The sequence below is a fragment of the Dromiciops gliroides genome, chromosome 5, assembly GCF_019393635.1.
Source record: "Dromiciops gliroides isolate mDroGli1 chromosome 5, mDroGli1.pri, whole genome shotgun sequence".
Lineage (NCBI taxonomy): Eukaryota > Metazoa > Chordata > Mammalia > Microbiotheria > Microbiotheriidae > Dromiciops > Dromiciops gliroides.
In genome coordinates this window covers 196358248-196373409 of record NC_057865.1, presented here as the reverse complement: position 1 = coordinate 196373409, position 15162 = coordinate 196358248, and the positions used below count along the sequence as shown (strand labels likewise).

At 35.1% G+C, this 15162-nt stretch overlaps 1 pseudogene; it reads right to left on the bottom strand.

Moving 5' to 3' along the window:
• Positions 1-544: 544 nt before the first annotated feature.
• On the bottom strand, positions 545-1082 carry LOC122729295 (annotated as a pseudogene).
• Positions 1083-15162: the final 14080 nt, after the last annotated feature.

Genomic DNA, 15162 nt, shown 5'->3' with positions numbered 1-15162 from the left:
GAGCCAAAATTAGAATAGATTTTTGTTCTAAGCACGTCACACTGTCTATCAAGGAAAAAAGGGGGAAAGATGGAGATGTATAATGTTACTACATCATACAGGGTGCTAGATATGGAATCAGCAGAGATCTGGGTTCATATCTCTGACTTGATCACTTAATCTCTTTGAGCCTCACTTCTTACCTATAAATAACATGTGCAGTACCTCCACTGAAGTGCTATCATGACAAACTTTAAGAACTATGTAAATGGGAATTAACAGTCACTGTAAATACTTTACACTGTAAATACTTTACTTCCTCATTTTCTACATAAAGGAGGCTGGAATTTTTAGAGGAACAGGCTGTGAGACTTTGCTTCCAGTTTTTATGTTCATTAGAAAAAAGAGAGCAGATAATGCTACATGAGAACAAGTTATCTGAACAGGGGTGGCAATGATATCCTAGAGAAAAAGAAGACAGTATTTTTTTTTTTTACTCAAAGCCTTTTATTATATTAAACAACGAGGTGCGCGGGGGTCTTGGGAAGAGATGGAGACACCGCGGTCAGCAGCGGATGCCCATTCCGATGGCCATAAACGTGCCAAAGGTACCCCCGCTCTGCATCATGGTTTTGCCAATTCCGCCCATCAGCTCCCGGCCGCGCATCCCGATCCTGAGGCATGAAAAGGTACCGAACAGCGCCCTGGCCGCCATGCCCACGGCGCAGCCCATCACGAAGCCCGTCTTCACTCAGTCGAAGCAGGTGGGCTGGGACTGTCCGTAGGGACCCACGGCTACTGGCATCTTGCTTTCGGCCTCAGTCTCGGAAGGCGGGAAGTTAGTCAAAAGAAGACACTATTAATTGAATATTATCTATACCTTTGTGTGGAGAGAACTTGAAATCTCTGCTTCCTTATGTTCCCCCTACTTATTGCTTCAATACTTGTATAACACAACTTTTCCTTTCTTAAAGATCTTAGAACAATTTTTTTTAATGTCTATGGTTGTGTTTATATTAGGTCAGATCAACTGGATGAAGAGTAAAGATTTCAATCCAATATCTTGATTTTTGATTCACATGTGAAGAAAAGTTTATCTGAATATATTGTCAAAATTTTGTATAATTTTTTGAATTGTTAATTTTTCATTGAAATATTTAAGCAGTATCTAGAAATACCTTGTATTCTCTGAAATAGAACTTATTGAAAGACAGTTTCCATGACTGCTTAACTTAATTAGCATGTTTAATTTTCATACACAACACAGTGAAATGGAGGTTTCATAATGCAAAATGATGGGAAGAATAATTCATTAAGAATAAGTCCCTTTTCTTCTGGAAAAAAATTGTCAGAGTACCATTAGTCAATAGATGAGCCAGGAATTCTCTGAAGTACTAACAGTCTTTTCCAGGATACCTTGGAGTTCTGTGATTCTGTGATTTTTTGCATTTAAAGTTCTCTAACTGGAGAGTTGGAGATACAAAGTGATGGCATTACTTTTGGGGCACATTAACAAAAAAGTGGATTGATCTTTGAAAGCCAATCTGAATTGATAATAATGCATGATATACTGACCCAATGATTTAATCTTATTGTTTTTATTTAATGAGATTCAATAATTAATATATGTACATGTTAATATCTTGACTTTCTTTGTTTTCCTAGCATTTAACACAATGCTTGATGCACAGTGGGTGCTTAATAAGTGACCCAGTAGTAAACCAATGTAGAGCATTGCCACATCCCAATATAATGCTTAAGGTGATCTTTAGTTTTTCCATGATTAGTTCACAAAGAAGACACCCATTACTACTAAAATTTTGAACAGAAGCACACAACAGATTCCTGTTTTTCTAGCAATGACTTACCATTGAAAGTATGCATTCTCTGCAGAAAAGAAAAGAGAAACATTAACCAAAAAAGGCATGTAGGGGCAAAGACTTGACCTTATTGATCAGGGAATATATATGAGACAACATAGCATCATCAGGACCCAAGACCCAGAAACCTCTCAGCTAGTCATTCTGCTTCACAAGAAGCAGAAAACAGATTCACATTAATTAAAATATTCGACAAGAGATGAAAATGGCAAGTGCTGTACTGAAACTTTCCCTTATCTTCCTTTCCCTTAGTTTCCTGATATTTCAAACAAATGGTAACATGAGAGTTTCTGAGTCATAAAAGCCAACCAACTGAAAAAGAAAACATTGAATTTACCAACTAGCTTGACTCACAACACTAAAATGCCAGGGCTCAATCATCAAGGAAATGCTATACCTTTATTACATTCTGGACTTTGAAATTGGGGCTGAGAGGTACTGGAAAAGTTCAGTTCTGAGTAAGTAACTGCTTGCTCATTTATCTCTAGAGAAAAATTGCTATAAATTTATAATGTAGGAAAATATCATTCTTCCTAGGTCACGATATTCATGAGTTTTGGTGACACCAAGAAAAGATTCTTTGTTATCACATCTTTTTTGAAATAAGATATAGAGACATTGGAGCCATTAGGGATGGTGCTTGACCTAAATGTTTCCTTTTCTTTGGTGAAATTATAGTGTTTTCTCCTGCTTTGCCTTTCTTAGAGGGGAGTGAAATGTCAGTAAGTTGTGGTTCACTCATCACTAAAGGATTAAACTGGATGAGGAACTGTGGGGGAAGAAGGGCAATTTGTATTCAGGATTTGTTCACTGAAAAAAATATGGTCTAGAAAGATAGCTTTTCACATATTCTAGATAAGCAACTTTTTTTAAAAATAAGCAACTTTCTAAGACTACAATTTACATAAGAATTGCTGGGAGCTTCCAGACCAAGAAATTCCCTAAACTGATGAAAGCACAGTCCTGCTTTTTACTTATTTATTTCCTATCCCCTCCCCCACCCCCTGAAGAAGTCTATAAGAAATGATGAATTCAATGATCTTAGAAAAACATAGATAGAATTGCATGAAATTATAAAGAGAGAAATAAGCAGAACCAAGGGAATGTTTATATAGTTAACAACAATATTGGGGTTTGTTTTTGTTTTTGTTTTTTTTCCGGGCAATGAGGGTTAAGTGACTTGCCCAGGGTCACACAGCTAGTGTCAAGTATCTGAGACCGGATATGAACTAAAGTCCTCCTGAATCCAGGGCTGGTGCTTTATCCACTGCACCACCTAGCTGCCCCTAACAATATTGTTTTAAGAACAACTTTGAGTGAATAAGCCATTTTGACTACTAATAGCAACTCTTGAAAACATCTAAAACATGAAAATATGAAAATCTGTATAACTGGAGATAATTCCCACACTGTTAAAATCACAGGATTTTTTAAAAAACATTACCTGTGATCCACAGTCATTCATCTTCCACCAGGGGCTTTTGCTTTGGACTCACAAAGCCTGAGTTCAGTTCTGGGAGTGCCTGACCTCTAAAAGAGAGGCATTAGGTCTTTCTTACATTCAGGGTCTCATTATGCCTCCCCCACCTGAACTTATTCCAGAAAAGTCTCTTTAAACAATAGGGTCGGTCATGTCTAGAATCTTCCCCAAAAGAATTAACAGGGTCCCTTCTAGAAATGTATTCAATGTACAAAGTAGTAGGTATAGGACAGCTATTTATTGCATTCACTACAAAAGAAATGCTCAGAGCACAGAGACTCAAAAGCATGCATTGACAAATATTTAAAACTTGAAATTGTAACCAATCACTCCTATTATACTGTTCCAAGAGTTAGAAAAGATTCTTGGCAGATTTGTGGGACTGCTAAATGGTTTTATTTTCCTCACTCTGAACTGTACAAGGAGGAATTTAAGGTTCAAAGGTTCAAATTTTCAGGCCAGCCCAGGGTATTTGGTTCATCCTTTTGATAAAATTCATCTTTTCCTTAAAAGATTTACTTTAAAAACAGGTAAAAACCTCAGAATTTGTGAACAATATCAAATTCCCTCTGAAATAAATCTAAAAGTTACCAGTTTTTAATACACAATTCTTTTTTAACATCATTTTGGAAGTGAGTCATCATGAGATTACATGCTTTTTCATGATTAGTAAGTCATGTGGTCTCTGTGAGCTGTGGGTGATAGAAGCACAACTAATAAACACAATTATTGCCTGTGTAATTTCTTCTCCTTTTTTAAAAATAGTCTCAACATTGTTCCTTGTATTTGCTCTTTTTGTAGCCCTTTATTGGTTTTATCTATAGTATTATGCTTATATGTATACATACACATATATAATTCTTTTGCTTCCTTTTTCACTCTGCTGTATTTCACATCTTCCGATGTTTCTTTGATTCTTTTTTGGTTTATCATTATATTCCTAGTACCTAGCATAGCACCTTCTACAAATTAGGTTTTCAATAATGACTTCTTGAATAAATGGATGAATGAATGAATTCTTAGGTAGAGGTAAAACTCATGATAGAGAGATAATTCAGATTCTTCCTAACTTATGAATAACTGGAAATTTTTAAAGGGGGAGGAGTGGGGTTAGAGGGTCAAGAGCAAACATTCCCCCAAAACCCCAAATAAACCTGTGTAAGGCCATGCCTACAATTTTTATCAAGCTGTGTAGATGATCTATTTCTTTTCATGTGTCCTCTTTCAGGACCAAAGCTGCTTTTATCTTCAAGGGTGACAACTCTTCTTATTTCTCATTGGAAAGTGAGAGTTTGAAATGAGGGGACTCTGACCTCATTGTATGAACAGGAAGTCATCTCTCTCAGTGTAGTCCACATGATTCCTCAGGGAACATATTGAATCAAGAGAATTCTACTCCATTTAACAATGGAAGGTTATCCCCTCAACCCCACAACTCATTTGGAAAACATTTTTATATGACAAGCTAAGTAGGGAGGACTCTGCCACATCCTCAAAGTTAGATGTCAAATGTTAATTATAACATTACAAAGGATAGTGGATCTGGGAACATAAATAAAGTATGCTTGATATTAGCTTTGAAATCACTAAGAAAGGCAGGGAGTTGAGGACACCCTAGAACAGTTCACTTTAAAGTTATAATTAAATAACTTTTCTTACATGATTATAAATTGTTTCCCAGAACAGTTAGATCAATTCACAGTTCCACCAGAAGTGAATTAGCTTATCTCCCCACAAGCCCTTGAACACTGAATTTTATTTTTACCATCTTTGCTAATATCACACATGTGAAGTTATTGATCAGAATTATTTCAAATTGTATTTCACTGATTATTGGTAACTTAATGCTTTTTCAAATGGTTCTTTTGAATAGAACACAAATCCTTTGATGATACTACCTTGTTTCTTATCTTGTATTACTTTTCATAGTCTTTTTATTAGACATCTGTTCTTGTGATTGGCCATCCACAGATAATTGAGGCAAAGGTGGAAGGTTTAGTAAAACAAGGTTCATGTAAATGGCTGTTTGTTGGAAGGTGCAAATTTCCAGCTACATCATCATTGGATTGTAGCCCAGCTGCCTAAATGTCACACACAGCTTTTACTTCTTCTTTGGATATCACTGTAATTTTGGCATCACATGTTTGTTAGGACAGAGCATCTATATTCCCATTACTTTTCCCTAGATGTCAGTGTATGTTGACTTCACAGGTAACTTGTGCTGGTACTCACTTTTACAAACAGTGTATAACTTGTTTCTGGTCAAGATATGTCAATAAATTGTGTCAGACTCACCTATAATTTAGCTCAATACTCATAGTTTCTGAACTTTTCAGTGACAACCTACTTTAAAGCCAAGAAATCTAGTTTCTATCTGGGATAGCAAGTGCCATTGTCACTAATTTTTTTGCAATCAGCTTCTTGTGACCATCATTCTCTTGGAATAATGCTACGCCCAAACTCTCAAGGCTACTATACTTACATAGGACAAAAAGCTTACTTGGCTCTACAAAGGACAGCACTAGTGCATATGTTAGGAAGCCTTGAAAGCTTCCCATTTGAAAGTCTAATGATCTCCAAAGGGAATCACACAATTTAAAGCAATTTGGCCTATCTTGCCTTTCTGCTACTGGTTCTCTTGAATTATGAGTGAAATCATTCGGTGGTTTAACAGTATTGCAGTTTAGTTCTCTACAGATTTGAGATAATAATCCTCAGATCCTCAAGAAATTATTAGCTCTTATAAATTTTTTAAGTAAGGCATATGTTTATTCTCTCAATTTATTTTTCTTGCAACAGCTAGCATTTCTCTTCTATGTCAAATAGTAGTGGAGATAATGAGCAACCTTGATGATTTATTGGAAAGACCTTTCTCCATATAATGTTTGCTCAGGAAAAGTCTATGTATTCCTATACATGTACATTTTTTTGTGAATCTATTTTTTTAAATTTATATTAAACATTTTTATTTAAACTTTTGAATTTCAAATTCTAATCCCTCCTTCCTTCCCTCCCTCCATCCCCCCTCCCTGAGATGGTAAGCAATCAGATATAGTTTATACATGTTCAATTATTTGTTTGTTTGTTTCTGGCAGGGTATTGAGGGTTAGATGACTTACCCAGGGTCACACAGCTAGTAAATGTCAAGTGTCTGAGGCAGGACTTGAACTCAGGTCCTCCTGAATCCAGAGCCAGGCAATTGGGGTTAAGTGACTTGCCTAGTGTCACACAGCTAGTGACTGTCAAGTGTCTGAGGCCAGGTCCTCCTGACTCCAGGGCTGGTGCTCTATACACTGGGCCACCTAGCTGCCCTTGATGTATATATATATTTATCCACTGCACCACCTTAGCTGCCCCCATACATGTGTAATTATGTAAAACATTACCATATTAGTAATTTTGTACAAGAAAACTTGAATAAAAGAAAAAAATAAAAGAAAGAGAGAAATAGCATGCTTTAGTTTGTGTTCCATCAATATCAGTTCTTTCTTTGGAGGTGGATAGAATGCTTCATCATTAGTCCTTTGGGATTGTCTTGGATCATTGTATTGTTGAGAATAGTTAAATCATCCACAGTTCTTCATCAAACAACATTGTTGTCACTAGGCACAATATTCTCCTGGTTCTGCTCACTTCACCATACATCGGTTCACATAAGTCTTTCTAGGACTTTCTGAAATCATCCTGCTTGTCATTTCTTACAGTACAATAATATTTCATCACCATCATATATCACAGCTTGTTTAGCCATTCCCTAATGGATGGACATTCCTTTGATTTCCAATTCTTAGCCAACTTTCTAATTTTTTAAAACAGAAATGGTATTGATTTTGGCAAAAGCCTTTCTAGCATCTATTGATATAATTACGTATTTTATTAATATCTATGATATTTATACTTTATATTTCAATAATCCTAAATTTCTGGAATAGATTCAATCTAATCTTGTTATATAACCTATGAAGTGATGAGATAAAAACTGTACTTTACAAATCTTCTGATGGAATATAGGATGAATTGGATGGGAAAGAGACTGAAAGCAGGGTAACTGGTTTGTTGGCTATCATAACAGAAAGAAAGTGAATAAACATTTCTTAAGCACCTACTATGTGCTAAGTACTCTACAAATATGACATTTTATCCTTACAACAACCCTGAAAAGTAGATGCTATTATTATTCCCATTAATTCTGTGAAGTTATAAGGGATTGAACAAGATTGATGACATTACCTCAGACACTTGACCCTGGGCAAGTCACTTAACCCCCATTACCCTGCAAAAACAAAAACAAAAAACAAATAATACTATATCATAACTTATTCATCCATTTCCTAATTGATTTGCATCCCCTTAGCTTCTAATTCTTTGTCACCACAAAGAGAATTGCTGTAAATATTTGTGTACATATGAGTATTTTTCCTTTTTGTTGATCTCTTTGGGGGATAAACTTAGTAGCATTATTGCAGGATCAAAGAATATGAATAGTTTAATAGCTTGAGGGTTCTATGTTGCTTTCTATAGTGATTGCACTAATTTACAACTCCATTTACAATACATTAATATATCTATTTTTCCATTTCCCCTCCAGCATTTGTCATTTTATTTTTCTGTCATCTTATCCAATCTGAGGGATGTGAGATGGTACTTCAGAGCTGTTATAATTTGGATTTCTTTAATTATTAGTGATTTAAAGCATTTTTTCATAAGACTATATAAAATTTTGATATTTTCCTCTGAAAACTCCCTGTTCATGTCCCTTGACCATTTGTTAATTGGGGAATGTGTCTTATTCTTATAAATCTGGTTCAGTTTCTATATGTTTCAGAAATGATACCTTAGCAGAGAAATGTGCTGCAAAGATTATTTTTCCTTTAGTTACATTGAATTTGTGCAAAACCTTTAATTTTATATAATCAAAATTTTAAATTTTATTTCCTATGAACCTCTTCATCTCTTGTTTGGCCAGGAATTCTTTCCTTATCAATAGATATGACAAGTAATTTCTTCCATGCTTCACTAATTTCATTATGATATCACCTATTATGACTAAATCATGTACCTATTTTGAACTTATCTTGGTATATGATGTGAGATTTTGGTCTATGTCTAATTTCTGTCAGATTACTTTCCATTTTTCCCCAGAAGTTTTTATTAAATAAAGAATTTTTGCCCCAACCGCTAGGATAGTTTGGTTTACCACACACTAGGTGCTCATTTGCTTCTGTATATTGTGTATATATTGTGTACTTAATATGCTTTATTGATCAACCTCTATATTTCTTACCTAATGCTAGAGCCATTCTTTATAACAAAAAATAAAAAAGAGGAGGGGGAATAGGGGGTTAAGCAGTGCAGCAAAATTAAATGGAGTCTGACAGAACAATATTCCAAATCCATAGCCTCCTACCTTTGCAAAGAAGGGAGGAAGGTAGATTTTTTTCTCATTTCTTCAGGGATAATCTTGTCCGTTATAATTACACATCATTAAGTTTCTGTTTTTGAATTTGTTTGAGGTCATTATGATTATTGTTTTCTTGGTTAAACTTACTTCAGTTTGCATCCAGTCACATACATTCCCATGATTACCTGTATTCATCATATTAACTGGTCCTTATAGTACCATGATATTCAATTACATTCACATATTTAGGTTATTCTCTTTATCATCTTCCTAAAGGTTCTTGAACTCTGTGGGTTTTTCTGTTGAGCTTTCTAGCTCCTTTTCATGTATTCTTTCTCCCTCCCTCACCTCTCCGTGAGATAGTAAGCAATCGGATATAGGTAATACATTTACAATTATGTGAAACATTTCCACAATAGTCATTTTGTACAAAAAGACTCAAATAAAAGGAAAAATGAAAAGAAAAGTGAAAAATAGCATGCTTTAGTCTGTATTAAATATCAGTTCTTTGTCTGGAGGCAGATAGTATGTTTCATCATTAGTCCTTTGAGATTGTCTTGGATCATCATGTTGCTGAGAAGAGCTAAATTATTCATAGTTCTTCATTGAACAGTATTGTCGTTACTGTGCGCAATGGTATCCTGGCTATGTTCACTTCACTCATCATCAGTTCATGTAAGTCTTTCTAGGTATTTCTGAAATCATCATAAGGTGTAAGTGACTTTCCCAGGGTCACACAGCTAGTAAATGTCACATGTCTGAGGCCAGATTTGAATTCAGGTCCTCCTGAATCCAAGGCTGGTGCTTTATCCATTGTGCCACCTAGTTGCCCCCTGCTTATTATTTCTTAAAGAACAATAATATTCCATCATAGTCATATGAACAGCTTATTCAGATACTCCCCAATTGATGGGCATCCCTTCAATTTCCAATTCTTAGTCACCACAAAAAGAACTGCTATTTAGGATACAGACCTAGCAATGGTATTGCTAGATCAAAGGGTATGCACAGTTTTATAGTCCTTTGGGGATAGGTCCGGTATGGTTGGATCAATTCACAGTTCTACCAAAAGTGCATCAGTATCTCAGTTTTCCCACTTCCTGTCCAATATCTAACATTTTCCTTCTTTTGTCATATTGGCCACTCCAATAGGTTTGAAGTGGTTCTTCAAAGTTGTTTTAATTTGCATTTATCTAATCGGTAGTGATTTAGAATATTTTTATCATATGACTATAGATAACTTTAATTTCTTTGTCTGAAAGCTGCCTGTTCATATCCTTTGATCATTTATCAATTGGGAAATGACTTGTATTTTTATAAATTTGACTCAGTTTTCTATATATTTGGGAAATGAGGCCTTTATCAGAGATACTTGTTGCAATATTTTCCCTAAGTTTTCTGTTTTCCTTATAATTTTGGTTGCATTGGTTTGGTTTGTGCAAAACCTCTTTGATTATATGTAATTAAAATTATAGAATCAAAATGATCTATTTTACATTTTTTAATGTTCTCTATATCTTCTTTGGTCCTAAGTTCTTCCCTTATGCTCTTTTAATTTGCTTATGGTATCACCCTTTAAGTCTAGATCAGTTTTTCCCCAAAACTTGGATCTTTGGATTTATCATATACTAGATTACAATAGTGATTTACTAGAATGTAATTTGTATCTAATCTATTTCACTGATCCACTTGTCTATTTCTTAGCTAGTACCAGATTGTTTAGACAATTACTGCTTTATAATACAGTTTGAGATCTGGTAGGGCTAGATCACCTTCTTACACATTTCCCCCATTTATTCCCTTGATATCCTCGAGTTTTTATTCTTCCAGATGGATTTTGTTATAATTTTTCTAGCTCTATATAATAATTTTTATAGTTTTTTTGGTATGTCCCTGAATAAATAGATTCATTTAGGTAGAATTATCATTTTTATTATATTGCCTTGACCTACTCATGAGCAATTAATAGTTTTCCAATTGTTTAGATCTGACTTTATTTGTGTTAAAAGTGTTTTATAGCTATGTTCATTTAGTTCCTGTGTTTGTCTTGGCAGATAGACTCCCAGGTATTTTATATTGTCTACAGTTATCTGAAATGGATTTTTTCTTTGTCCCTCTTGCTGCTGGACTTTATTGGTAATATATAGAAATGCTGATGAATTATGTGGGTTTATTTTATAATCTGCCAATTTGCTAAAGTTGTTAATGATTTCAAGTAGTTTTTAGTTCATTTTCTAGGATCTTCTAAGTATTACATCATATCATCTGCAAAGAGTGATAGTTTTGTTTCTTCATTGCCTAATTCCTTTAATTTCTACTAACATTTATAGAACAATATTAAATAATAGAGGTGATAATGGGCATCCTGGCTTTACCCCTGAAATTAATGGGATGGCTTCTAGCTTATCTTCACTACAGATAATATTTGCTGATGGTTTTATATAAATATTATTTATCATCTTAAGGTAAGTTCCATTTATTCCTATGCTCACTAGAGTTTTTAATAGGAATGGGTGCTATATTTTGTCAAAGGGTTTTTCTGCATCTATTGAGATAATAACATGATTTCTGTTGGTTTTGTTATCTATATGGTCAATTATACTGATAGTTTTCCTAATATTGAAACAGACCTGTATTCCTGGTATAAATCTCACCTCATCTTAGTGTATAATCCTTATGATATATTGCTATAATCTCTTTGCTAGTATTTTATTTAATTTTTACATCAATATTCATTAGGGAAATTGGTATATAATTTTCTTTCTCTCTTTTAGCTCTTCCTTGTTTAGGTATCAATACCATGTTTGTATTGTAAAAGAAATTTGATAGGATCCCTCTTTGGCTATTTTCCCAAATAGTTTATATAGTATTGGGATTAATTATACTTTGAATATTTGGTAGAATTCACTTGTGAATCTGGGGATTTTTTTTTCTGAGGAAGTTCATTGATGATTAGTTCATTTTCTTTTTCTAAGATGGGGTTATTTAAGTATTTTATTTCTTCTGTTAATTTGGGTAATTTATATTTTTGTAGATATTCATCCATTTCATTTAGATCATCAAATTTATTGGCATGCAATTGGGCAAAACAACTCCTAACAATTGTCTTAATTTTCTCTTCATTGGTGGTGAATTGCTACATTTACTTTTTTTTTTTTTTTTTTTTTTTAGTGAGGCAATTGGGGTTAAGTGACTTGCCCAGGGTCACACAGCTAGTGTTAAGTGTCTGAGGCCGGATTTGAACTCAGGTACTCCTGACTCCAGGGCCGGTGCTTTATCCACTGCGCCACCTAGCTGCCCCACTACATTTACTTTTTATTTTGTGTGTTTGTTATTTCCATTTGTATTGTTGTAGTCACTATATATATATATATATATATATATATATTATATATATATATATATATATATATATATATATATATACTATTTTCTTGGCTCTGCTTACTTCTCTCTGCATCAGTTTATGAAAAACTTTCCATACTTCTCTGTATTCATTACATTCATCTTTTCTTATAACGCAGTACTATTCCATTATATTCATGTACCATTATTTGTTTAGTTATTCCCAATCAATGAATATTTACTTTGTTTCTAATTCTCTGATATCATAAAAAAGTATTGCTACAAATGCTTTTGTATATAGGAAGTCCTTATCAATGGCTTTACTGGGGTATAAGTTCACTAATAGAGTCTTTGGTTTAAAAGGTATGGAAATAGTAATCACTTTATTTGAAAATTCTAAATTGTTTTCTAAAACAGAGGTGCCAATACACAGTTCCACTAACTATATTAAGATATCACCTATTCCTAATTAAACTATGTTGGCTTCTTATAATACATACTGGATATTCCTTCTTTTTCTAGATACTCAGTAACAATTTCTTTGAAGTCACATTCTAGAATTTCCTCAATAATCAAAATTCTTTTCCTTCCATTTGAATAAATACCCTATCCAACACCTGATTCACATTTTCTTTGGATACCTTTTTTGTTTGTTTGTTTTGTTTTTTTGGTGTGAGGCATTTGGGGTTAAGTGACTTGCCCAGGGTCACACAGCTAGTAAGTGTCAAGTGTCTGAGGCCGGATTTGAACTCAGGTCCTCCTGAATCCAGGGCCAGTGCTCTATCCACTGTGCCACCTAGCTGACCCTGGATACCTTTTTTTACTTTCCCCTTGCTGAGGAAAACCCTAGACCTCAAACTCATCACCATTTCAATAATTAGTGTCTCTAACTAACAACTTTCCCCAGAGTAGCTGGAGTGGGGTGAATGTAAGTATTGAGGAGCTTCCTTCCTTTATTGAGAACTCAGGCAATCACAGAAATATAAACCAGGCATAAAACTGCATGGTTGGGTACAGAGCAGGGAGGGTGCATATGCCAGTACTCCCTGTAAGTCCTGGCAACATTTGCCTCAATGATAGGCAAGGGAAAAGACATTCTCCTTTGCAAAGCTAACGGAAACCAAATGCATAGTAAGCATTTCTCCCTTCTGTCTGTTCTCAACTATTATCTCATTCATTTCAAGCAGCACTTCTACTCTTTCTTTGATCTTCTTTCTTTTCCCAAGATAGGTAAATAAGCCTCTTTTTATATTACTGGCTGTCCTCATCAGTCTGAGCTCCTTCAAATCTTTAGTGCTCTTGACACTACTTTATAGGACCTTTCATAGTCATCTTTCATGCACTGTCCTTAATATCATCTTCTATATATACTGAAGCTTCTTAGTCAGTTCATTCTGTATCTCTATCCCTCTTTTTTGGGCAGACAGATAATATCTATATGTTCCCCAAGTAAAATCATACGGTAGAAGAGAATGATCCATTATTCTAGACAAAAAAAAAATGTGAAGAAGGATTTAAAATTTTGATAACTCAACATATTTGGTTTCCTTTACATTCTTATGTGTTTTATTTCATGTATTAACAAACATTATTTTGAAGAGTCCAAATGTTTTACTAGACTGTCAGAAGGGTCGATTATACATACAAGAATAAAAACCCCTGTGTTAAATTGACACAGAGGATCAGGTTGGGTTGAGAAGCAATGACCTCACATTGTAGAGTAGCCAGAATTTTCTTTTTGGGTCTGATCTTTTGCTTTTATTTGCATCTGCTCATATCTTTAGCCATCACCTCTTGGCATTCTACATCACAACTTGAGGAATAAGAGGGGTAGAGCCAAGATGGTGGAGGATAGGCAGTAACCTCTCGGGACTCCTGACACAATCACTCCAAAAAACTCCAAATAATGCCATAAGACAATTCCTGGAGCAGGAGAACCCACAAAAAGATGGAATGAGATCATTTCCCATCCAACGATGGCTTAGAAGGTGAGCAGGAGGGGACTGCTGTGCCGGGGTGGGAGTGGAACCCAACCCTATGGTCATGCTGACACAGATCTAGTCCCTGGCTGGCCTCACCAGAGAAATTTACCTCCAGAGCCTCTGAATCAGCTGCAGTGCTGGCATGTTCTGGTGAGAGGGCTGAGTGGTTGGCTGGGGAGAGAATACCAGGGTCTTTGCTGGTGCTGAGGCAGAACTTACTTGATTTACCCATGGTGGGAACCAAGAGATAGTCTTGAGTGATGGCTTCCCAGGTGGGGGAGGGGCACAGGCTTGCCAAAGCTATCAACCTCAGCAAACAAAATTTTGTTGCCTGGTTGAATAGCAAGTAGGCTTCGGGTTATTTTCAGAGCAGAGCACAGGCCAGGCAAATGAAGAACCTGCCTCTCCTTAAATCATACCACCTTGGACCCTCTGAAGTTTGGGACAGTGCATCCTGGAAGTAGGGCCCCACTTTAAGAAGGAATTAAAAGTCAAGAAATAGGCAGGAAAAATAAGCAGACAAAGAAATATGCGTAGCATAGAAAGTTTCTTTAATGACAAGAAATATCGAGGTGAACTCTCAGAAGAGGATAGCAATTTCAGGGCTCCTACATCCAAAGCTTCCAAGAAAAATATGAATTAGTCTCAGGCCTTAGAAGTGCTCAAAAAGGACTTTGGAAATAAAGTAAGAGAGGTAGAGGAAAAAATGAGAGTGATGTAGGAAAGTCATGAAAAAAGTCAACATATTGAAAAGCCAAATGGAAAAGCTCTCTGAAGAAAATAATTGCCTAAGAATTAGTATTGAACAAATGGAAGCTAGTGACTTTATGAAAAACCATGACACAATAAAGCAAATCCAAATGAATAAAAAAATAGAGGGCAATGTGAAATATCTTCTTGGAAAAACAGCTGACCTGGAAAATAGATCAAGGAGAGATAATTTGAAAATTATTGGACTACCTGAAAACCATGATCAAGGTTAGACATCATCTTCCAAGAGATTGTCAGGGAAAATTGCCCTGATATTCTAGAAGCAGAAGGTAAAATAAAATTGAAAGAATCCACCCATTACCCCCTAAAAGAGATCTCAAAATG